The following is a 27,957-nucleotide window of genomic DNA, read 5'->3' on the forward strand; positions in this document are numbered from 1 at the left end:
GACTCAGTTGGACTACTTACAGGGGAAGCATAGCCTGTTATTAAAAACTCTACAGTAAACACATATATATGTATTGTGACTGAGTGTCTAAGACAGATAGGTAGAACTGTATAATAAGTGTAGTAGTTATTATGATTAAATTCGAATCTAATTTAGAAATTGTGTCAATCAATTTATGGTTCATATTAACATGCAACATAGTAATTAACATTTATTTGAGTGGTTGTTGGTTGGAGTCACACATTCTATGTTTGTAAGTATGTTAATAATAATGACTTTTGAACTATTGTACATATTATATAAAGACATGTGTTTGATATGAAGGAGTTCAGTCAAGTTGAACTTTTTTTGTGTGTTTGACATGCATGAACAAACCAGATAAATCAAATTAAGCTGGCAAAAATAAATGTATATTTGGATATTTTGGGAAATTGTGTTATTTTATTTATGGTTTTATCATGGCGTGTTCAAGTTGGCAAATACATAACCATATATGAACATACGTAAATATATATTTGTGTCATAATGGCTTTTTATCATTTCCAAGGATTCTTTTTTTATGGGAAAAAAGAATATATATTTTTCGATTAAATATCAAGCAATTAATAAAAAATAATACGAATGTGCAGAGTTAAGACAAACACAATTTGAAACAAAAAAAAAAAAAATACGTCACATTCAGCTCAATATTTCAGACATATTTCCGTCAATAGTAGCGTGTGTAATCAAATTTCTGGGATGTGCTGGAATAAAAGAGGACATGGCCATCCCACTTTTTGAGAATATACTATTATTATAATACGTTGGGTCTCAATATTTTCATTTCTTAAGAAATATTGCACATTTAAAGTTGGTTTTAGGGGTAGAGATAGAACTGTTCTTAGACTGGGATTGGACGTATTTGGGCACCGTATATGTAAACTTTTATATCCTGAAAAAATACAATACCCGAACTGGTTTCTGGTACTAAAACTTTTATCAATCATAATAAAGATCCGGAGATTTTCTGGATTGTAAAAACTTGTACTTAAGTTCTACCTATCTATTATAAACACTCAGTCTCACACTTGTTATGGATATAGATCCTTTTCTTATAACTAGGATTAAGTATCTATTTTTGTCCAAACTTTGAGTAAATGATTATAAAGTACTATAACTCAAATTTTATTCTGGATCTCAAAGTTTGGATACCCGAAATTTACTTTATATTTGATTTAAAGTTCCGAACCGACCCGAATTCGAGTAAATGTGGATCCGTTACATTTTTATTTAGGAAGAGTAGTTAAATATTTTGACGATAGTTAATTTTAAAGTTAAATGTTGATTATTCTTTATTATCATCAACTTTTTGAATAAAAAAAATTGTATTTTGATATTTTTAAAATGACTTTTTTTAATTTTTTTATTCCTATTACAAAAAAAATCCCATTTGTAATAGAATAAAAAAGAACGGACATTCTCATTAGATCGAACATTACCTCTCTTAAAGTTGTACTAGACTTGTTTGAATTGTAAGCAGATATAATTTTACTATAATATTAGTGATGAGGATCTCTCGTAGATGCGCTTTAAATTCAAGACTTTTTCAAGGACCATTATCAGTCACGTGCAGAGATTCCAATAATATGAAACTCTGGTATGTTAGATAAGAAAACAAAAATAAACTTGGTCATCCTGACAACTTGATGAATATTTGGGAGAAGAACAGCATAACTGTTATGAAGTTTCATTAAATTAGCTGCAAGTAGCTAGGAGATGAAGGTATTAAAGAGAAACGCCACTCCTCAATGGTACTCTGAGTCCAATAAGGACAAATACTTATAACTCCCCCAACAAATCCTCAGAGTTACTCTTTTTCTGTCCCGTACTCGTGATTATTTTATAATTATTGTTCTTTCTTTAAGAATAAAAGATCAAAGGTTTGGTAAAAATATATATATATATAAAAGGCAGCAATGCCATTAAGAGCGCAATCTTAAAATGTTATATTTTTTTAACGTTAGGAACGGAATCAATTTTAAGTCCGATATAAAAGAGCAATAAAACTCTAATAATTTAATATCCCATAAAAGGTAGTCCATTGACATCATCTTCACCGCTCGAATGATTTAATTATATATACGTAGGTAGAAAAAAAAAATACCTTTTTGACTTAATGTAATTGTATTCAAAAAGTTATTTTTAATAGTGTCATTAGATCATACATTATAAATGAAGGCAAAACCATTATAAATCGTTTTGTTCCTTTATAAATGCATGCATACATTTCCCTCACTTTATACCTGGGTACCTATGTGGGCACATATTATGTATGTAGATTGGTAAAATACCATGAATTTTTTGTCTTCGAGGAAACTCACAATCAATTTAATAGATAATATAAATACAAATAATATCTAAGTTTATATATTTACCAACTGGAAGCAAACCATTAAACATTCTTTCAAAACCATTATACCAATATAATGATTAATATCTATATATTGCAGTTAACCATAGTTTTTTGATTATAATTATATATGAAACTAAATGTATGTTATTTATTTTTTCGTGTACGTAGCAGCATTCAAACCACACTCCCACAAAAGTTTTTTTTTTTTTGTTAATGATTCTATAAAGAAAGGCAATTACATGAAAGATAATTGTACTTATCATCGAAAATATCTATATATATATTTATATAAAATAATATAAATATAATAATATAAATAAATTTAAATATAAAATATAATATAAAATATTTATGTATATATACAGTTGAAAAACTGTCAGTATTTTTTGAATGATCGGGAATCCATACTTCCGATAACTCCTTAAAAAATTTTCCGGAATTCCCCAGAAAAATTATCAAGCTTGTACAGTATTATAGTTTGTTTTGTTTTTTCAACTTTTTTCGAATTTTGATTACAGTTAGACCCAGAAAGTTGTCATGTGGTAAGAAAATATCCAATGCTAAATTTCATTTGCCTACGATGTCATCTTTAAGTAGTGCATCTAGTTCAAACTTTGAAGGAGACAAAAGTTATTGACTTCCTCAATAAAGATTAAAGTACAGCATTAATCATTATTTTGCATTCATTAATTATGAAATACATTACTTTAATCTATAGAAAACATTGTAGGACAATGCCATTTTGCATAGGTATATTTCATACAACTTTATTGCACTGGTCGTAATCAAAATTTTAAAAAAATAGCGGGAAAATAAACAGCTCTAATTTACAGGGTATCAAAATCAAATCGGTGCATTCTTCAAAAATCTTTTATGTATAAATTTCTCAAATTTTGATTTTCGACCCACTATAACACATAGGTATATTCAAGTTTTTTTTATAACTTTAACTCAAAACTTCTTCATAATTAGAGCAAGTGAGATTAGAGAATATCAAAAAATAATCACAAACCTTTTCATAGTTACGAGAAAATAAACATGAATTAACATTCCACGTTTTGCTGCCCCACTATGTATGTATATTTTTTTTTTCAGTAAACTGTTCATTCAGCAAACTGCTAAACTTGTACGCAACATACTTGTATAGGGTTGGGATTTTTAATCAAGAAAAATGAAAGAATAATGTACCGAGTGCTTCAAAAAATATTTATAATTCGTTTTGTTCTACATAAATCAAGGTTTTTGAGAATGCGGTAAAATCACTCTGGTCAAATACTACAAATAAACAAATAATGAAATAAACCAACCACCTCCAGCTTCAACCACAGCCTCCAACCTCCCTTGAACGTTTCACTGGCTTTGATGATGAACTCCTTGTGCATGTTGGCCACTACCTCGAGAATAGAAGCTTGTATGCAGTCAACTGTTTTATGTGCATTTTTATTGGAGTATCTCTAAGACGCCCCACATATAATTGTTGTATGGATTCCGATGCAGCGAGCTAGAAGGCCCCATTTCCTTTTGCCAACCCATAGAGGTATTACAAATGCTGGGGTTTCCCAAATAAATCCTGTTCCTGTTCCTAGACAAACCACACCAAATTAAAATTATTGAAAGACACAGTATTTGTTAACATCAATTTAAGATTTCGTTATCTATGAAGTTATTCGCGTCATTTGGCGTGCAACCGTAGCATAGACATATACTAATGGCCACATGGCGTTCGTATTCGGGGGACATTTTTTTTTACCTTTGTAAAAATCTGATGAGCACATTTTCATAGTTCTCAGGACTCAGTTCCAAACTTATGCGGGATTTTAAATTTCCACCCTGTATAAATATAAACAATTATTTTCAGAAAGAAGAGGGAAGGATAAATTACACTCCTGGTTGCAATAAGAGGGGAATATTGTGCAAATATCTATTAAAGAGCTGATGGTGTCTTTATTATACATATTATATACATTCTACACAAATATATATACTCGTATTATAAGAAAATAGCATATGCACATATATTTATATACTATTTGTGCATCATGTAAGTGAATAATCGTGTTTAAAGAGTCATTAATCATCATAATTTTATCGCCTGTTTCTTTTGTAACAGACGTGTAAGCATGTACATAAATTCTTTTTGAGTAATACCTGTATAAATATAAAAATTATTATACAACCCTTGTATTAGTAAGGGGTATCTACCTCGACATACTCGTAGAAGAAGGGTAAATTAATATACATATAGTATTATGTTGTACGTCTAGTACAATAATAACTACATAATAACTCCTTTAGTTTAGTGTTGTGTCGACTTGATTCGATTAATTATGGATCAAACCAAGTTGATAAATTGGATAAGGGAAAAAACAAGACAATACTTTCTGTTTGGTCAGTTGTGTGGGCCAGTACAGTACGGAAAACTCGACCTTTCGAGACGTCCTCATTAGGGATGGCCATTTTGTTCGGTGGAAATAAAATTAAATGACTTGGATGCTAATTTATAACATCTGGCAACCCTTTTCCAGTTTTTCTAAAGTGAAGGAATGTAGAGCTATTATTTTTCTTTTTTGTTGCCAAGTTTCGTTCAGATGGTTTCAAAAATAATTTCAGAAGAACAAAATCAGAAAATCATTCCACTATCCTTCAATAAGAACTTAGACAAGCTTCATAATAGGATGAATGACCGCTATATTGTGAAGAGTCGAGAAAAGGTCAGAGGGTTTGGCTACAAAAAGAATCTTGCCTCCACCATGGTCTTCGGGGGCATTTTGAGTGACCCTTTCAATCAAAATAGTCACTTAAAGTTACTGGGATACAATGTCTGTCCTAGTTGAAGGGCAATTAAACCCATAAGAATTTTTTGTTGCAGTAGGATGGAGCAACCTCCCACACAACGAATAAGATCCAGGCCTTTCTCAAGTACAAATTTGCAAATTTATGGGCCTCGGATTTCTGACCCCTATCATTTCCAGATCTCAACCATCTTGACTATTATTGGTCGAACACCGTGGGCATCAAGTACAACGGTACCCATCATAGCAGCATTGACTTCCTCAAGTCTGCCATCAGAGAGACATGGGAGGTCCTGCCCATAGAGGGCATTGCCTTAGCTTCCTCCTAATCTCGGCGACGTTTCGAGGTTGTCATTCTATCTGAGGAAAAATACTTTTAATACCTCATTTAATAATTATTGAACTCTCAATTTACTAAACAATTTATAATTTATTATACAGACCGATAATATTGTTTTCATGTATGCTTATCGTACTACTGAATTAACACCTTAGTTATCCTCAGCTGCCTCTTATATGATTCAAGAGGGAGAAACTGTATCAAGGGGAGTTACCCCATCTATCGTGTGTGTACACTTGTAAGTGTATATTTAGGTATACCCTATGTACTATAAGTCCTTGTACACTTTTTATACAGATAATAATGTTTAAATTTTGTGTATTCCATGAAAGGAAGAAATAACCAAAAGAAACTTTTTCCTTTTAAGTGTTTATTTTAAAAAAAAATCAACTGTAGGTGATTCAGGAGTTCCAAATTACAGTAATTTAAAAACTTCGTCAAAAACAGTTGTGCGCATAAAAGACGGTGACTTCTGGCTAAGTAGGACAACCGTATACAATGCAAAAAACCTATACAACGAAACCAAATCCTTTTTCAATCGTCACAGGACGGGAAGACCAAAATTGGTCCGCACACAGGCCCCATAAGAAGTATGAAGTCGAAGATAGACACGAAACAGCTGTCCAGCGCATCGCTAAAGAGGATTTGGGCATCACACCACATGACTACTACACGTAGAACACCGTAGAGAGGAAGGCCGACACCCACTACCACAATAGTGCGGAGATCATGAAGGCCAAGGTGGAGGAGGAATGGGCATATATTTCCTTCTCTACTAACGCCTGGGTGCAAACCTACGCACATTGAGTTCAAGACTATGGATTTATTTAAATGTCCTTTTTTAGAACTTGTTAATAATTGTTTGGCCTTTTATAAATGATATTTTCATTATTTTAAAGCCTTCTTTTTAAATTTTTGAATGTTTTGATGACTATTTTAAAACAATTTAATTCTGAGATGCAAAACGTAAATATCCTCCTTCGAAAAAATGGCCCTGGGCATGCAGCACCACAAAAGAAAACAAAATCATTTGATGAAATTGGCCTATAAAAATCCAATCGACTCAATAAATTATTATGTCTACCTGGGTTGTTTTTTTAATTTGAAAATCATTTCAGCACCATTTGTGTCGAGTTGAGAGGAAATTTGTTCAAGTCAAAACAGCACTACTTTAGTAGAATGGAGGTGGAAAAGTTCTACTTCATCATTTGTTTATACCTGCTCTTAGTAATCTAGGGTTGATGATTTATTATTCCCTAAGCTTTTTTATGGTAATCTACCTAAGGATTAAACGTCTACTACCTCTTTCCAAAGTTATATTGTACCTTCACTATATCAACTTAACTTTTTGTATAAATATATATATACTTATTATATATATATATATATTAGAGTGCCAATCCATATGTAGAGAGTTGTACATTTTCAATTTACAATATGATTAAGGATATTGTATAATGATTAGTTTAATGAACGTTGTTTTGTTTTGTTTTTAACTTTTACCCATTCATGTTGATGTCCTTTCTCGTCAAAACAGTACTAACATGACGGTCAGGCTGAACAAAACCAAAATACCGTCAAATTGGCTGTTACAGTATTGAGGCCCTATCCCCATTTTTAGCCAACTGACTTGCACTTTTGTCTTGTTCGAAGAAAACTGTGAAATATGGCGTATTTCCTCTTTAATGGTGTCCATTTTTGACGCCCGCTCAAACAATGTTGAGTCAAATAATCTCAAAACTCTCTTCAACTTTTATTAGTACGAAATTTTATCTTTCTAATGGCATTTAGTGTAAGGCGATTGCACATATACTAAAGCCATCTTTTGAAAAAAATAATGTATATTTTTTACTACATTTATTATCTTATATATTAATTATCTTTTTAAATGATGGTTTAACTATCTTTAAAAAATTATATTTTACAGAGAAGTTGTAGTACACTCTTTGTATTTAAAAAAAAAAATAAACACTTGTCATATAAAAAATATACATATCCGTGTATTTAATAGTTCTTTTCCAACAACTCATACTAGCTACAACGTATATTTGTTGAAATCCTTCAAATTAAGATAAATCTATAGAATCTAATTTGGGCCTTTAAATAAGTGAATATGTAATGGATCAGAAAATTGCTTACAAGCAGTCAGGCCCTATTTTAGCAAAAGTGGAGCATAGGTCAAAGGTAAATAAATGTGCGGGGGTCTTTTCTTTCAACAATCGTTAATTGTTTTTACTTATAAAAGAGTGGAACAACCTTTAAATATTATTATTTATTTATTTTCGATTGCTATAATGATTTCCAGAGCAAAATAAACAAATTTGGAGTAGAAGAACACATAAAGGTTTAAAATTTAGTGCTCACTATATATAGGTTAGCACCCTAATATACCTACATGTGTTCATAATATGTAATTCCTTCTATTTTCTGTATAGAAATATATGTTTGTATTACTTCTTCCATAATCCTTAGAAACCTCCCATATATATATTTAGACTCTTCAACTTCTATGTATTAAATCATTCGTTTAATCTTTTTTATTTTTCATACAAAAATATAAAACTTCTACATGTAGATTTTTATTAAATATATTTTTAGATAAGTAGGTAAGGATTTAAATTTACTACCTATGTGGGCATACAGCATACAATATTGATAACAGTTGTGTACATAAAACTATGTAAAGTTTTAATGAGTTGGCTCAACTTATTCGTATAGGATATATGTATATATGTTTGTTGAAAAAATGATCTAAATGCGTGCGATTTTTGTACTTTTTTTTTTTTTGTATTTGGCAATATGAACCGTGTTTTTTTTATTTTTAAAAAATCATCATATTTATTTTGTTCATCAAAGGAAAACATCTAAATAAAAGGTAATCACTAGTATGTGTGATCATGAAAGACGAACATAGAGGATTAGGTAAAGATTAGGCTGCAGTTTCTTTTATAAATGTTCGACAAGTGTAATTTTTAGTTCTTAAATGGTTCTTTTGAATCTCTAGCTAACATTCACCAACTTTGAACAATTTTCAAGAATAGTTAGATGGAGCTCGACTGCCCTAAATTTTGAAATTTTACACTTAAAAAAAAGTGTTTTTAGTTTAGATATCATCGTTATAGTACACATTACAGATTTTTGTGTGGAATAACAAATTTAGATCAACAAAATGTCTATCAAATATAACACATCAACTTTTATGAAAATTCTGTATCTACATATCCAAAAAACGATAAGTGTAGTTACATGAATTGTAGCTTTCCACCTATTTGTCTGTCCATTAGCCTATTAGAGCCAAACAATTTACCTGATCCTTACCAAAATTTGCAAGTACACATATTATTTACTTCTTCTATTTTTAAATTTCTGTATAAATAGCCTTGACCTGGGGGACCTTTTCATGACTTTTGTTTAAAGAAAAATACCTCTATACCATCGTGAAGTGATATGGGCTGGAATCAGAGTTGAATTGAAAATAGATATAGAGGTAATTTATGTTAATGTTTTTACTGAATAAGGAGTAAGATTTGTGTTTGTTTATTACTTTCTTCACATAACTACTTCTAGTGAATCTAATAAAACTTCATGACATATAAGCTGCTACCCTCCCGAATAATCTTATTTTATCTATACACTGTTACTATTTTTTTTGACATTCAGTCGGGACATATTTTTTTCAATTATAAATATGTGGTGCGTTAACACGAAAACATTATCACCAACAATCAAGAAAAAAAATATTTTTTACATCATCAAAATATTCACCTTAATATTTCATTCATCTATTTCCATCAATTGTAGACTTTGTATTCAAATTTATTGGGTTACTTGATATATTTGAATATAGCTCAGAACCATCATTTGATGCATGAGAAGGTTAATTTTATGCTGATAGAATCCTTTCTAAATCAAATCTATCAATTTCTAAAATTGTAATTGTCAGAATGCATTTTTGTTAATTTAAACGTACTTTAGAGTTCCATGAAACGATTAAACTGAATAATTTGTTAATAGAAATGCACGATGATTCGTCGAAGAGTATAGATGTATTTCAGAGTTAACATACTAAAATATCATTTTACTTTGCCTATGTGTTGTCAAGTCACATATGTACAATACAAAATGAAGGTATTTTTTTATATCCATGTAATTCCTTAAGTAACAACACCGTCTCCTTAAATTGATTACCTTAATCAAAGTTTCAATTTTAGTAATGGATGAATATCTGTATTTGATTCTTCGTTTACTAAATCAAATAAGTCATGCTTTACATTTGGGTTTTATCCTACATAGTATTCAAATAATTTATAGGTGTAAAGTTTTTTATTGTATGGAAATTTGAAAATCCAGCACAAAAATTAAAAATCTCAAAAAAAATTATTGTACCAACGAAAAGAGGGAGAACGTACATTAAATACGAATTCAAAAAAATAGAATTAGTTAAATTCAGGAAGAAGAGGATTAGCAAGTTAATTTTAGTATGTATCTTCAATCTTCATTATAGTTGAAGAAAGAACATGGCAAGTTAGCAATGATAGAAACAATAAATAAATCACAAGTTCAAACATTTGAAATCAAAAATCAGTATTTTTACATGGTCAATTATAGGTTGCATTTTCAAATGTGTCAAAAGCATGTTGTATACAAGAAGGTTTTACAATAAAAATGTGCCTATATATATATTTATAATATATGGATTTAATTTAGCATTTTAACATAAACAAGCTAAATATATATTTTTTTTTATTGGGTATCTTTAAGATAGCTAGTTAATCATAAATTTATTTTACTGTTAGTTGCTATCAATATTGGAGCATCGACACTAGTCCGCGCCTTTTTACAGGTCATTACTAATTTCATTAATAGAAAGAACAAATCGCATTCCTTATGGCTCAAACAAAATGAAAAATGTATATTTGTTTCAACATATCATATCCTCACTTTCAGGAGGTCATTACTCTGACAATCTAAATGATAATGCTCAATGAAATTACGAACAATTTTTATAGTCTTATAGCTGAGTCAGGAAATATTCGTTTCAAAGAAATTTCGAAAATAATTAAAATACTTTTAGATAATTGTACTCGATGGGAAGTACTTATTGAAGAGTTCAAGTGCCTATGTTTTCAATATGAATATAGGATATAAACAACATATGAAGTAGATAGTTCATAAACAAGCAATTACTCAAAAATTCCAGAGGCCAAAAATGGCTTAACCTTGGAAAGAGATACCTATTCTATATGACTTAATTTACTTATCATGCAAGTCGTCACTTATGTCGTTGGTGTCAAAGTCGAATCAAAAGCATTTCAACGCAGTGGAATATTGAGTTACAAGTCCTATAACTCTGACCCAGACGGTCACTGTTACGTACATAAATGGAATAGCAGAAAGTATGTCTTAAAATGAGAGCGAGACATTTTGTAATTGGAACCTTAAACGTATTTTTAATAGTAATAATCAAGAATTGTTGAGGACTTAATTTATAATTGAGGATGGACATCAAAGTAATTTCTGTCTATTTCCTTTCTAGATTCGAATTGGGAATTATGTTTATTTCCTTCTTGGCATAGATGATGGTAGTTAATCTAATAAAACGCCTGGGATCTAAATTACTCTCCTCTAAAACATTTTTCAAATTGTCCGACTACCATGCCATTTTTTGTTTTCATTTTTTAAGCATACAGATATGTCATATTGTCTACAACACTATAGGTTGACATCAGATACTGTATAATCTAAAATGTTACTAAAGAATAAATTCATCATCCATTTTGATTCATTCCTTTAATGATGATAAAAAAGTATTCTATTATGTAAATTGTAAGCCTTTCGTTTCCATTCAAAAATTGTGTTTTTGAACACTATTTGATGAGGCATTGACTTTGAAACATTATGTGTTATATGATATTTGTATTCATGTTGAGTTCTTTATTCTTCAATGCATAAAAAAATAAACTTAAAGGAACCTTCCACACATTAAGAACTCTCATTAAGAGCAGCTATATTCCTTAATGGACTGATTGGAAGGAGTAATAATGATGTGTATCACCCATTAATGATTGTCTACTATTTATGATACATTAAGAGTAGAGTTAAGAACATAAATATTTGAGCCTTTTATCCCTTGATAAATGTTCTTTTACAGAAAGGATTTTTTCCATCCTTTAATAGATACGACATATAAGAATCTTCTTTGTATCTTTCGATTTTTTTTAACGACACAAAGTATTGTGATAGACTAAGGTTAATAGAAAGCCTTTTATATGGTTTGGGAGGGAGAAAATGAAATATTGCTCTAAATAGAGGGACCTTCTACATTTAAAATAGCATTAGTGTAGGACAAATATAATAAGTATGTTTAAATACATATATATTTATTTTAATACAATTTACACTCAGGATAGTTTATAATTTTTCGTTCAGAAGAAGATGTTAAAACCATGAAGATTGATTAAGAATGAGCAAAAATGAAAAAAGAGCACATACAGAAAATCTTTTTTCCTAATTGTGTTTTTTCTCTGCAAAAATGTAATGCCTAAGTTTCACTTTTCCCAACTATTGTACTTTGATTTTCTATTTATAATAAGGGATATTCTCAACATAACAAGAAGGGATTTGAATTCATTAAATTATGGAAAGAGCCAGTGTTTACAAATTTGAGGCTTTACAGATGCGTTTGCACTGAAATTTTTTCTTCCAGGCTCTTTTTAGATTCCAAATTCAATATAAGGAGCTTCATAACGGAGCAAATTACTGCAACAAAATTATGATTTTACATAAAGTTACATGTTACGATTAGGTAATTAAAGGAGATTGGACTTATTAAATTACAGATTCCGGATTTAGGTGCACAAATTCCAGGAAACTTGGTTAATGTCCCCTAAATATGTGTAACCCATAGGGTTTTAAAGATAATTTATCTTCAAAAAAGCAATGCTAAGATTGAGAGGTTTTTCTCTCAAGTTGGAGTTGCCAAAGACAAATAAAATAAGCTGTATGAAGACCGAGCTGTTGTAAGTTCACTCAGGCGACTGAAAAATAATTATCAAATATTCATTCCTCCAAATTACATTTTTAATAATAATATGTATTTATGAAATCATTTGTGAATCGGTTGCATGCTTAGTTGCGTTTTCCAGGAGCACTCCTACGATTAGGTATCCAAAGAATTTTGTCCTCCTAGCTCCCAAAACCTGAATCAGGTGGATTGTTTTGTATAGAGCTACCTTGAGTCAAAAGTTAACAGAGATTCTTACACTAAAGAGAAGTAGTTGATCGATTTGTCTTCCTGGAACGCTCGAACATAGACCAGATTCTAGTTTCCAGGGCCTGCACAAGGTTCAAGACCCGAATCGAGGCCAACAGAGGGCACATTCTGGATCTCGTTGTTATTCCCTGTACAACTTTTTCACTTCATTTGGTAGTTAATCAGTTTTTTACAAATATGGATTCATTCTTCAATCCTAAAGAAATAACTACTTATCACTCACCATCAGGAGCTATTTTGAGGCCAAACAATCAAAATTCGCAACAGGAAAAAACAACAGCCGACAAAAAATACATTGTAACACCCCTTGTTTTAAAAGGAATTAGAATATAATTTTATAACACAGAAATGAAGAATATATACGTCGGAGTTGTTGATGTTTTGGGATGCACTAATGACCGAGTCAAACTTCATTAAAAACTTATTTTCTCTTGAACAAATGTAGCACATTGTACATAATATATCCTACTTAACGTCAATGGACCAACAAATTTAAATTGTTAGAAATTGACGTTTCATTTCCGTTTTCCAATTAACTTCCCTCTCCCCCCCCCCTTTCCAACTAGTGGATTGAAACTCTTTCAAAGAGAATTGATCAATTATTATTATTTCAAACTTTTTCGTCTCCCTACACCCCCCTTTAATTCATTTTTTCTCTTCTTTTTACAATTCTCAAATTGAAAGAAAAAAAATATATAGTTAAAAGGAAGTAATTTGAAAAAATAATTACGAGAAATTCTCAGTTATTTTGTGTGTATGTATGTAGTGTGTTTCACGTCATCAAAAAAACCATTAATTTAAGAGTATACGACAAGGTGGTTCATATTAAAGGAAATTTTGTAGAAAAGGTTAAATACTATTTTAAACTATTCTGGAATTAATTATATTTTTTCCAGCAATTTGAAAATATATATAAATATAAATTTTTGATCCCGTATGAATGAAATTGCAAATAATGATTCATAGTATATCAAAATAAAAGCAGGCATTAGGATATTCATTAACTTAGTTATTCTTCGAATAGCTGTTGTATTTTTTGTTCTTTATTTTGTCATTCATAAAAAAATATTAACAAACGGACACATCTGAGTTATGTATCATGTATTTGACGTGTATATAAAACTTGGAAATAAAATATTAAAAAAATACACATCTTCAACAAATAAGTCCAAAAATCAAATATATTATTTTAAAAAACTTGTGTACAGCTTTACAATGTTTATAATTGCCCTTATGTCAGTTTACTTCTTTGACTTTAAACAGGGCACTACCTACAAGCACAAACATTTACTCTGTATTTTGTTATCAATATATAGAGTTGGACTCAGAACTGGTATTTGTGTGACTTAATCACAAAAAAAACGTTATTTTATCAAGAAATCAAGAAAAACCAATCTATACTAATTTGCAATATATTTCAATTCTTTCTTTAACTATATTTTTAATCAATATTTTCTCCTTTACAATAACTGCCTTGACACATGGGTGCTCATGACAATCAAGGGTTTGTCCATGGCGTACCACAATATCATGTTGGGATAAGAGGTGCAACATATATTCTTTTCAAAGACTCCCTTAATTTCAAAGTCCTGGGGGGTTGAGGTCAGGTCAGGTCTGGAGGAGGACTACACAGAGGCAGGCTAGAAGTCAGTGATGTAAGTTTAGGTGTTTCTTGTCTGTAAGTGAGAAGGAGCTTCTAAATTGACTTCTTGATCTTCTAGGCAGTCCGGATGAAGATACCAACGGTCTCTGTAGCCTTCTCAGTACTGACTGACAATTGGATGTAGAAGATTGCATTTGTGTGGCCTTTTTTGTCGTTACTCCGATTGTACAGTTAGAGATGTATATTTTTTGTTTTAAATGTCGTTTGATTGGCTAACTACTAAAATTAAGTTAACGATGTATAAAGCTTATATTGTGCCTATGTAAGGATTATTATATATATTTTTTCTCTCTGTGCCATTACCAAGGTAAAAAATACTCCTTATTATGCTTGCTTCCCAAAGAGATCTCTAAAAATGAAAAAAAATATTTAGGATATACCTATACACAGTGGAGGTATTTTAAATGCGGAACAAGTTTACATCTCAATGTCATGGCAACCCTAAAATCTATATTAATAATAGTGTGTTCATAAGATTCAACTGACAAGCAGTATGAGAAAAAATACAAAATCCATTATTGTTCATCTTAATACGAACGCTGTATGGGCATTATTGGGTGCTTCCGTGCCTGGAACAGGCCCAAGAAGATTTTTAATTTTATGAAGCTACCCAAATTGAGCGTTTACGATGTTTTCAAGGCTTTCAAGGAGTCTGATTGGTTGGAAACACCTGCAAGGAAGACTCATGATCGTATTGCCCTAATAACGGTAAAAAAATTAATTGAAAACAAGATCAAAAGGAATTAACGTTTGGACTCAATTTCGCCCGAAATGCTAAAATCAATGGGGTTGGGGTTTGGCGAAGACTGAGGCCCAACCTCTTTCGACGAAAATCCCTCTGATCCCAGGTTTTTGGAAATATACCGCTGAACAGCATTAGATAAATGAACAGTGGCTCCATCTTACATCCTTCTGAAGTCCCCACGACCATGGGTTGCCTCAAGAGGTAGAATAACTTGCTCTGAAGTACTTGCTTCTAGCTCTTAGCATTGACACTTCCGTTCAATCATATAGGAGAAAAAGCTTTCGTATCGCTCCAAACAAAACAAAGCACCGTTTGGCTGGCAGAATGTTTTGATTTGCTCATGAATCTATCAGAAGGATTGGCAGAGCTAATTGAAGATGCTATTTACCTGTCATTCCTTCCATTATGGGATTTGTCAACCAAAAACGTTTTTATGTCGGAAAAGAGAAAAACACAAGCCTCAGATTTCTTCTTGAATTTGTTCCACATCTTCAAAAACCGTTCCAGCCACTTTTTGTGCTGTTAAGAGTTTAACAATTGAGCTCTTGTCTTCGTAAGAGACTTGAGGTTCAAATCCTCTGCCGAAATGCTCCTCATTGTCTTAGGTGACATCCCATGGTCTCGAGCAAGCTTGCGTGCGCTTGTAGAAGGGTTGGCTTCAATTTAGGTTTTCTTTTCGGCAATTTTTAAAGGTGTTCTTACTGTACAAGACTGTCCAGGGTGTGGAAGATTCTTAACATTAGGCCCCTTTAAGTCCAGCCTCTTCTTAATCCTCCAAACAGTGTTTCTGTTCACTCCAAATGTCATCGCGATGCTCTTGTTTTCCTATCCAGCCAAGATCCGCTCCACAATTTATCGCGTAACTGCTCCATGGTCAAATATCTCAATAAGGAGTAGAATCAAAACAAACTTATTCTCTATGTAACATTAACTAAGAAATCATACAATCTCTCCCAAAATTTGAACATTCCACAAATAATTAATAACAAAGTTAAAGTGCGCCAAAGTCGTGCACCAAAATCTCCACCCCACCCGGTATGTGTGGAGCGTCTTGGAGAGAGAATCCAATAAACGTGCTATAACACTGTGCACTTTTTGTGGGCTTCCATTCTCGAAGTAGTGGTCAACATGGACAAGTATTCCCTTTACCCGGTGGGTGGTTTGAATGATAGATTTCACTAAGAACGCCAACCTGAAAGAGCAAAAGATTTGTAAATTGCTGAATTAATTTTGGGAAATGCAGTATAAAATATATATTATCCGTAAACACTCTGGATTTAAAATCCCTATCCTCTATGTTCATAGGCTCAATTTTATGACAAAAAAAAACACAACAAAAAAAAATTACTATGGTAATCTTTAAATAATTAGCTTCCTACCTCTAATGACCTATAACTTTTGATAGGTGAACTATTTTTCGGTAGATATTAAAAGTCTATAAAAAACTCCCATAATTTCATTCAATTTAATTTTTGATTTTTGTGATGTAGTATTAAAAATTTATACTACAACAGATTGTGTCTTGTTAAAATAAAATTTGAGAAAAACTTTTTTTTTTTTTGGAAAAAAAAATATTATATTTGACAATGTAGTAGAAGCTATGAATAAAAAAGTATATTGTAATTAGCATTCCCCATTCCATTTGTTCAAATATCTGTAGATAAAATGGAGACAAACAATAATTAAAAAGAAACCAACTTTTTTGTAATTTATATAACACATTTATCTAAAAAGGAAACCTAAAGTTTTTCTTCTTTTTTTTATCTTTCTAAATGGAAATTTTTTAATAATGATTTCCCCCATTCTGTTTATTTCTTTTGTATACCAAAGGGGGAAAAAGTTGAAATAATTTATAATTTTAAATATGTTCTTATGTTTTTTTAGACAGCCTCTTTAGGAACTCTCTTTTGTTTGAAAAGCCACAAGAGGGAGGGGGGATTTCTTGAAATACGAGAAAGGAATTCGAGAATATTTTCATTGCAATATTGTAGATACAAATAAACCTCCTTAGTTGCAAATATACAAAATATTCAAAAATAAATCCTTGACATTATTCAAAGAATTCATTAGATTAGTGCTTTAAAATCTGAACACTTGGTATTTTTAACTTGAACAAAATAGAATCTATCAATTAACACAAGAATTTCAACAAAACTAATGCTTTAAACATTATGTGTGTCTGAGCTCTCTTAACAATTAATGTAGCCGCCTTTAGCAGGAATGATAGCTTCTGGGCGGCGGTGGAAGGCCTGTACACCCTGTGGATGTAGTAATATGTTATGGCGCCAAGGCTGGCTAACTGTTGCGTTGGGGGACCCGGTGTTTAGATAACGCACACGACATGTCTTTTTCTCGACACGTACATAAAAGGTGTAGTCGAGGGGGTCAGTATGAGGGATGTACAGGGACCAAAAGCGTAAAAAAAAAGATTCCAAAAGACTCATTCAAAATACTCTTGCAACAAAGAAATGGGGTTCCTTCATTGCAGTGTCAAAAGTGGCCTCTCCACCCTCACAAGGCTCTTTTCAACCACTTCTACAGTTCTTTGTACATTCTGGTGCGAAACCCTATATCTTTTACATGGGCCCTTATGGACATGAGGCGAATGGCCTGGACTATTTATTTACCTCTTCAGGTTCCAAGAGGAAGGCTTTGTTGAAAACAGAGTTTTCTTCCTCTCGAACGTTTCCTATTTGCTGACAACGTAGATGGTAGTCCTGAATACGCCCAACTGCTTTGAGTGTGCAAATAGAAATTCGTCGATCACATTCAAGTGTCATTTTCTCGACATGTACATAAGCTAGAGAGATCAAATTTATTTTGTTTTGTAAACAATTGTTTATGCTTTAATATATCGAAATATGAATTAATTTCATTCACTTAACTTTCAAAAGTTATTGAATTAGTTAGTGTTCAAATTTCAATGGACCACCCACTACATAGTTTTTTTTTTGACCTCACAGATTCTATAATAAATTAAAAGTTACTCCATGTGCTAAAAATTTCTAATATAGCAAGAAAGGTTTCATCCAGCGAGTTTGGTACTGAGCTCACCAACGAGAAAGCTGCTGCTCACTCCCCCAGAATGGGCTGCAGCTCAACTCATTATTTAGTCAGCTGTTCGTTTATTCAATGGGGAGTATATACTGGATATAATCTGAGGTAGAGTTGAGAAGCCTGTCTTCTTTAGGAATCTTAGCACACCAAACAAATTAGAGAAAGAAGTTCCCAAAAAAAATATTGTAACCTTTTATGACTTATAGCTGCAATCCCCTTTTCGCAAAGGTCGTTTTTACTTCCTTTTAAAAAGATGACACAGGATTGTATTGTTCCTAGACTCTTGCATCTTAAATTGACTTTAATTAAATCAATAGACGAAGCTCATCCTATTTCTTATTATTATTTTAATTTGTTAGGACTATGAGAAAATTGGAAAAAAAAAAAGTAATCTTCCCTTTAATATATTTCGAATGGTAGGGAATTTACCACTGATCTCTGGCAATTGTATCAAATTTTATAATCATGCAAAGATTTGGGGAAAATTTTTAACAATATATACTGCCTGCCTCTGTGGATTGTATGGCTTTCAAAATTCTTGAATGATTCGTTAACATCAAGCGTCTGTAAAATTTATCTTTAAATTTAATCAAGGTTTATATACACATTGAATTATTTCAAAAGAAGGAGCAGTCTACACAGAAGTCTAAAGCCATTGATATTGCTTTATTAAACTCTAAGTCATTAATTGCTAGAATGCTTACATCCTATGAGACAATATACCCTTACGAGCTTAGAGCAATTTTTTAGGCATCTGCTGTTAGATATACCACCCTATCCTTGAAAATCCCCAATGCTGATGACTCGTCCTGGATCCGGCTGGAAAAGAAGTGAAATTATATCCACTGTTATCACTCCAACATAAGAGGCTACTAAAGTTAATCCTCAGAAGATTTAGATTCTAACTCAAACTCTTGATTGCTAGTATTTATTTTGGCTTCAATTATTTTTATACAGTAATTTTTATAGATGTGTTTTTTTTGTATTATTATTTTTTATCTGCCCTCTTTGGTAGAATTTTTTGAAAGTTTTTATATGAAGCAATAAATTGAAACTATAATGTTTATTTATGTATATTATTTTATGTAATTGCTTTGTAGTACATATAAAAGCATGGTAAATAAAAAAATGCCAATTTTCATACGAAAACATTACTTTTCCGCAAAAGGCGTAATCAAAATTCGAAAAAAGTTGAAAATCAAATTGTTCTATTTATATATATGTATACAATAACTAGTTCCAAAAAATAAAGTTAATACCTGTATATATATATATATGTAGATTGTAGAACCAATAATGAGAAGCGTATTACGGTAATTTAAGACTAATTATAGACTGTATGTATAAACCTATTATTTTACAAGAAATGAGCGCTCCAATGAGTTCTTTAACAATGAAGTTTAGTATAATTGGTAATTACTTTTGGGACTTTAATAATACTGTATGCCCTGGAGAAGTGAAGCCTTATTTTTTACTTTGTTTTCTTAGCTTGTGGTCATGTAGATAACTTTTAAAAGTTAATTAATAACAGAAGTGAACAATCATTTTACTTTTTTTAAATTAAAGTTAAATCGATATTGCTAGTAGACAAGATCTCTTAAACCCAAATGCATTATTGAAAATGAAAGTTTATTTTTTCATGTAAACAATAATTTCCGTTGTTAACCTTTCAATGGGATTTTCTCAAAATTTGATGATGGCATATAAAATATAAACACATATTTGAAATCAGTATAAAGTTTTAAAGAATAGTTAATTTTCATAGGAATCATTGATTTTGTAAATTTTCAAAATTGGCTCCAATATATAACAAAAATTAATTAAATATCCTTATTTGAGCAAGTGAAGTACTACCAGGGGGGTCCATTAAAAATCGGAACAATTACTAATTCAATAATTAATTAAGGTTGAGTGATTGAAGGTAATTCATATTTCGATATAATAAACCAGAAACACTTAGTTACAAAGCAAAACTAGCTTACATACAAGTCTAGAAAATGATACTTGAACGTGATCGACGAATTTCCATTCTCGCAATTAAAACAGATTGGCATTGCCAGGACCACACACCGTCTAAGTCGCCAACAAGTTCGAAACGTTGGAGAGGAAGAAAGTTTCTGTCAAAAAGGCCAAACTGGACCCAGAGAAGCTAAAGCAAAAAGCCCAGGCCAATCCCCTCAAGTGAATGAGAGCCCATGAACGAGATCTCAGGGTTTTGCACCAGACTGTCCAGAATGCTATCAAAAAGTGGAGATAGTCTTGTGAGAGCTGAAAGGTCACTTTTGACACCAGCAATGATCGAAACCCATCTCCTCCGTGGCAATACTCCTTCGAACTCTTTATGACACTTTTGGCCCCCTTCTACCCTTATGCCAACGCCAGTAATCCTGGTGACTAACAAATAAACTAACTAACCAAAAAACAAAATGGGCAAGAATCTAAGCTCCGTTCATCTTTGTAAAGCTAAGTCTGAACCGAACAATGCAATTATCAAATGACTACAAGAAATAAAATTTGACTATTAATTTTCTCAAATCAAAAAACTATCGTAATAAAACCTTACAAAACAGCTTTTAAAGTACTTTTTAAAAATGAATTTGGTTATAAAACATTTTATGATTCTCGCAAAATAAAAATATTGTATCAATTCTACATATTAAAGTAATATTCTACCATGAATTTTAATAATGATGCTTGTCATACAGAAATGGAGACATTTGTCTATCTAAAAATAGGCTAAATTCCATTCCGTCCATCTGGAATGATTATTCAGTAGCTATTTGAAAATATCAATATTAATTATTTTTAGTGAGACAAATTGCCTCAGACTCACCTGCTTAGTCTGCAAAAAATCTTTAAAATAATATCAAACAGAAAGAGTTTTTAGTCCTATATACGCAAGCATTACTTTTAATTATTTAAAGTGCAGAGCTTTGGTTTTTATGGAGATGATATGTAGTTTAAATAATTATTTCTTCCTATGAAAACCTATATGTATAAAACAGGCACACATTCGCTAAAGAAGTTATAGATAATTTCTTCGAAGATATAGTCAATAATTAAACTTAAAGTTACTTTTAGACCGTTTAGTATTTTTAAATCAATTAAAGATGTAAATATCTTTTTAAATATGACGTTCTATCGTAAAAAGATTTCAATAGGTATCTTTAGTGACACGAAAAGTTATATATCCTGGAAACCAAAATCAAAATTTCTTGCAAAAAAATGAAATTATTTTTAAATGGGATGCCATTATGACAGGGCTGCAAAAACGGAGCCCTTTTGGTGGATATGAATTTGTACCAACTGCGACTACAAAGAGTAATATAGTGTAGGTAAATAAAACTTATTTGTAATATAATGCTTACATTGAGTCTTCGTAAAGTTTTAAATGTGATCTATAGTCGATATAATCACAATCCACAAACATATCGAAAGTTTATATTATATGTTGGGTAGATCATAAGCCCCTAGCAATGTTAGTAAAGAATAAAGTTGCAGTGATAGGTTATTTGTATTACTGTTCCTCCGTTACGAGTAGATAAATTATGTTCAGAACTTATCAATGTATTAAAAATAGATAAATTTTGATACATCTCATTTATTGTTCATCTTTTTTTTTTTGTATGGCGTATATCCACATATATTTTACAAAGTTCAAATTATTATAACAATCTAAAAGCACATTTATTATATCTTAACTGTTAAATTAAAATATCTAACAAGCGGGTTTTTGTACATCTAAATTTATATAAAATATTTTACAATTTGGTAGTGATACAATGAATTAATTTCTTTTCTTGGCAGGTATAAATATAACATAAACTCTTTATTGTAAAAATATTTTATTTTTCTCATATATCACAATGGTCATATGATCCCATATTTTGCCTGGCGTCCTGCATTCATGTAAAAAATGTTTTGTGGTCTCTAGTTCCACTCCACAGAGAAAACAGATGCTCTCCTCATGATTCTACAGTAAATACTACCAAGAGAAAGAAAGCCTAGTAATTACCCCTATACTTTAACCATTAGAGCTGTGTAGCCATGATATTCATATCCTCTCGTGTAATTTTTCTTTCTATCTGGACGAAAAACATCGATTTCGATAGATTTTTCTACCGAAACCCGCCCCAAGCATCTATTTTCCAATCTTCTAATAAAATAAAAATACCGGTTTCTAGGTCCATATTCTCTTTTTTAGATATATTTTTCTACTCCAAAACTATCTCCTTTTTGAGTCTTTCACTAAAATAATAATTTGATATGTCATTATAGACCTTCACCACAAAAAGTATTTTGTTATTAATTGACGTGTTTGCTAAGAACGTAAGCCTTCCATTATCTTCTACTGGTTCTTGCTATTACATTATTGGTAGGTTCTTCATTGCCATCTCCCAGTTTGCCACTGAGTTTGTCTTCCAAATGTGACATACTTCCCTCGCAATGTTAATTACTCGGATTGGGCTTTACCTTCCATCACTACAATTGTACGACATATTCTGCTGTTCAGTTTTTCTTGAAAAATCCTATCCCATACTGAGTAGTTTTCCATTAATCTCCTGAACCAATAGAATTTCATGACCTCCCAAAAGTATTTGAAGGAGATCATTCCCAATCAGACGTACTTTTTGGGAGCTGTTGTCCTCTTCCATGTAATTATCCTGTATGGTCCAGTCAGAAACAAACTTGTTATATCCTCATAGAAAAATTCTTTGAGAAGTGAGTGACCCTCAAAGGATGGATGACTTTTTTGTAAAATAAGCGTGTTCCATATATAAATTCTAGCGGGGATATTTCTTTCAATTAGAGTTGTATATCTCAATCTTCCGCAACGTATTCTGTGTTTGATTTCCCTTTGGTTCTCAATAGTGTCACTCTTGTCCAATGTTTACACAGTACCCAATATTTCAAAGTTCCTGATACTTAACCCTCTTTCACAGCTAGACAAAAATTTTGACTTTTGAAAGTGAAATGTCAAACCTGAGACCAGGATAAATTCTTTTATAAATTGTTGGGTACTTCTTATAGATTATTTAATTTCCTCCACTGTCCCAGAGTACATTTTTGTCATATCATCTGCGTAAACTTTGACTTTATTCTCTTCTTTTTTTTCAATCCTCACACCTCTAAATATTTTCATTCGAGCTATAAATTAGATCTATATTTATAGTGTCTAGACTCAAATGACTCAATGTCACTTATTTAAGCTATAAAATATGTTATTAAAAAATTATTTGTTGGAGTCGGAGTCAGTGGTATACAAAATACGGGAGTTGGAGTAGAGCATTTTATTTGCCAACTCCGTAGCCCTGAAAAATGGGCCTTAAATATATTCAAAGGCTATCTAATTTAAAAAAGAACTTAAATTTATTTTCTAAAAAGTTCAATATCCTAAATTCTTTTAAAATGGATGAAATCAAAAAAAAATATTTTTTTAGGGTATTTTACATATCGGGTCCCTTTATGAAAGTTAGAACACTTCATAATAAAAATAATAACTTGTACAAATTTCCTGTAAAAGTTAATTTTGCCATTATTATGAAAATTTAAAAAGAAGAATTGATTATTATATAAATTATTTTTGTGTGTTTTTCGTTCCACTCACGGAATCCAAAATGGTTAATCAGAGCAGTCTGAAATTTATCAAGAAGACGTATAAAATACCAAAGCATGTTTCTATGATATTTTTTGGGCCTTCTAGGCCATAAAGTGACTGTTTTTGACTCTTTCTTCTCTTGTTCTATATAAATATCCTTCTCCCTGTCTCTGCCTCCTCTCTTCTCCCTTTGTCTCATTCTACATCCATCATTCTGCCTCTTTTCTTCGACCTTCTTTCTTTGTTTTTATTCCTCTCTATTCTGCTCTGCAATATGGGGACCCCCTGCTAAAAAATATAAATGTAAAGGCTAGTTATTTTCAACGTTCGCCAATTTTGTTTTGGCACATCCCTTCCTTCTACAAACGGGCATCAATACAAACACACACTAATGGAGACTTAGTCAGGTATGAATGTTTCTCAATCCCGTCATTTGCTCATTTCTTTTACATCAACATAACCCCAACTTATTTTGATTAGAAACAAATATGTTCTCAACTTCTGTGTATTTTGCGTAATTTAAATGGTAAAATAGACAACAAGTTTTTGGGTAAAGTGGTCAGGTGCACAACTTGATTTGTCTAAAAATTCCAAAAAAGTATGAATAGGATAGTGAAACCCCACAAATGATGATTTCTTGGAAGCCTTCTGACCCAAAATCCGCTAAAATCATCCGAACTTTCACTTAATAGAAGAAAATAAACAAAGAAATTGAGAATAATCCTGGTTCCTCAATTAATGCGAGCACTGATAGCATCGACATAGCATCTTACTTTTAACCCCGACAAACAGGGGAAAAACCTGAGATGAACCAAACAAGATCTTTAATGGGAAGCTTCTGTTTTAGCTAGATCAAAGTCTTGCATAAAAGATCTTGTCTGTTTCTTCTGACATGAGAAAAATTTCTGTCAACCCCAGAATCATAACTTGAAGAACAACAGATGGTTGGCAAAAAGTCCATATAACGTCCCTAGGATCATGAAGGCAAAATACCCACAGCAAGTTATGGTTCTTTGCGTTATGAGCAACGAGGGTCACATTATGCCGCCCTTCATCTTCAAGCAGGGCCTGATGGTAAACTCAAGGTCTACATCAGGATTCTGTGCACCTAAATCTTCCCATGGTTCTGCAGCATCATGAAAGACTGACTATGGATCTAGCTGCAAGATGGGACACCATTGCACTAGATTTTCTTGATTCTGAGAATAGGTTGTACGTTCCGCCGAGGTCTTGGCCTCATAACTCGCCACAATTGAAGCCATTAGACTATTTTTTCTCGGGCATTATTCAACGGGTTTTCTATAAAGGTCCCCCAAAGCATCAACAGGTCCCTAAGAGCTGGGATAATGGGAGCATTATGTTTGTACCTAGTGGGACGGTCAAGAAGGAAGTGGGATGTTTTCGGGAAGGTTGATAATGTTTGGTACAAAAAAACGGCAATTTTATTGATTGAATGTCATATTTAAGTTAAAATATTGATTTTGTGATAATTCTAATAAAATCAGTTAAGAAATAAAGTCACAGCACCGTTTTACTTTTGCTTCTCTCGGCTTGTAAACGTTTAGAGGAACCATCCTTTATAATATAAATATGTACTTTGTATAGCGCGCATTATTTTCTTCTTATTTATTTCCTTCTTTTTAATAAATGACGCATTAGTTAAATGAATCATTATGTAATATCATTATTTATATTATATTTTTTTATGTCAGACCTAGTAATCAATAACTTATCTAACTTATCATTAAATTAGAGTTGTTGTTTTTTTATTAATACACAGATTTAAATAACAATATGAACAAATTTGGAGAGTAAGAACACCAAAAATCAACAATTTAATGTTTATTACATATGAATTGCCACCCTAATATATAGATACATTAATATTTATACATACCTATATGTAACCTTTACTATCTCAGCAGTTTGTCTAATTTTCGTTTTTCCTTACAAATAATGACATTTTCATAATATATACAACCAAAAATCCAATCTATTTGGGCCCCCATACCTGAATGGACTTATCTTTTCATGTGTGATTCATTATTATTTAGTTTTTTCCCTTACAAAATAAAAATAAAAATCTCCTAAAATCCATATAATATAATCTTATGATTATAATCCATGAGAACGCATTACAAAAAAAACCTGGTTTTATGCTTGAATGAAAGACCATTGACGGAAAATAAAATCAGTTAATTGATTTGTCAAAAACATTAAACCTTATAAGTAAATTACTTTGATAGATAATAATGAGAATTGTAATATAATGTAGATTTATTAATGTAAGACTATTCAATTAAGGAACATACATTTATATATATGTATATACATAATGGGAGAAGTGGAGACTGTCAAATAAATCTCTCTAAAAAACAGATTACATACATACTATGTCCATGGATATTTTAAAAGCAAAATGGTTTTTTTAATACTTGAAACTTATAGTTATTTTAGAGAATTGGGAACATTAAAGTACATTCCTTAAAAGGAAAAAAAAACAATTTTGTTCATTAAATGGGGGAAAGAAGGCTAATTCTGATATTTTTTGCTTACTATACTCCCACACTTTGTCCGCGGGAATTCTGCACATGTCCTGAATATATAGGTTATGTGAATAAAGAATCTTCCCCCTTTACTAGGAAATTCGTTGTGACAGACCTGAAATCTATTTCGAAATAACGAAAGATAGTTTTCACTTGATTCACAGCAAAACGCATTTCAACCGTAAAATTGATTTCGAAATAGAAATGTTAAATGATTCGGAAAAACAAAACAATTGTAAATTTTCAAATTTTGTCAAACGATAATCGAATATAAATAAAAAAAAGGGGTACTTTCTTATTTCGTCAAATGTTTTTTTCTTAGGAAACACAGTATATTTTGATAACTTTTTCTAAATCTCGTTTCATTTCAAAATATACTATTCAATGTTAACGTTAAATTTGAACTCAAAATCATTTTATTGAAATATATAATTTGTGATTTTTCTAGGTAAAGAAAGAGATGAAGAATGGATGGAAATGGAAACCAATTCCAAGCAAGAATGATAATAGGATTATTATTTTCATTTAAATCGAAGAAAGTATTTTACTTTTTTTAGCTTTATGAAGAGGCATATATTAACTTTTTTCAAATAAAATTTATAATTCGATTATTCTACGTTTTATATCGTCAGATCAAATAGAATACCAATTAGACGGACTAAATATTATTCAAATATTTTTTCCTTGATTAATATCAATCTTTTTCTATGCAATTGGCCTTGGATTTCAAGTAATGAGAAGAAATGGGACACATTCCCTAATTAACAAGTGATACAATCATTTAGGTCCAAATCTCAAGTCATTAAAAGTGAGCTCCCAGTCAATGTAGAAAGTCTCATATCATATTTTACATGCATTATCCCAAATATTAAAGGAATTTTAGAACAATATCTTTAAAAGTATATATACAGTAGTGTAGTCAAAGTAATCAAGGTTATATTAAGAATTGCTTTAATGAAACAGATGTTAGGAATAATAAAGATTTAAAGTAATTATTTATAGAATAGATTGTTTTACAGATTTAAGAAATATTTACCATTATTGTGGGGAAAAAAATGATGAAAAAGTTGTTGAATAAAACCAGTACCTTATATTCGAAGAATTGAGTATAAATTGCTTTGAAGTAATCTTCAAACATGCAAATTTTAAAAACAAATATTTTGTAGTTAAACTTTTTTTTTACAAGCTTTATTATGTCAATGAGTGCAAGGCCATGTCAAGTCTCAACTTACTGATGATCATGTCGAACTCGAGTCTCAATTCCAGTCCTCAGACCCAATCTTCATCCTAAGCTAGAGTGACTAAACTTTACCTTTTTATAGTATATCTAAGGAGTCTAGAGACTTTTGATAAATTTAAGAAATGCCTGGTTTTTTTGCTAGACAAAAAGTTGAAAATCGATTAAAAATAATAATTTAACTGCACTAATTTTTTTGGGATAAAAATGATATATCCAAAAAAGTTTATTTAAAAAGAATCTAAATATATTACAATATTATCGTTAGCTTTCAAAAAATTAAGACTCACACTCCTCTATAAACCAATACTAA

General features: G+C 31.1%; 1 long non-coding RNA gene across 1 annotated transcript; it reads left to right on the forward strand.

Moving 5' to 3' along the window:
• LOC139905595 (uncharacterized) lies at positions 1-27,016 on the forward strand. Its single transcript, XR_011780478.1, has 2 exons — positions 1-253; positions 26,856-27,016. It is a non-coding gene; the product is annotated as an uncharacterized lncRNA (long non-coding RNA).
• The last annotated feature ends 941 nt before the right edge of the window (positions 27,017-27,957 follow it).

Source organism: Lepeophtheirus salmonis, chromosome 5, assembly GCF_016086655.4.
Source record: "Lepeophtheirus salmonis chromosome 5, UVic_Lsal_1.4, whole genome shotgun sequence".
In the NCBI taxonomy this organism is placed as follows: domain Eukaryota; kingdom Metazoa; phylum Arthropoda; class Copepoda; order Siphonostomatoida; family Caligidae; genus Lepeophtheirus; species Lepeophtheirus salmonis.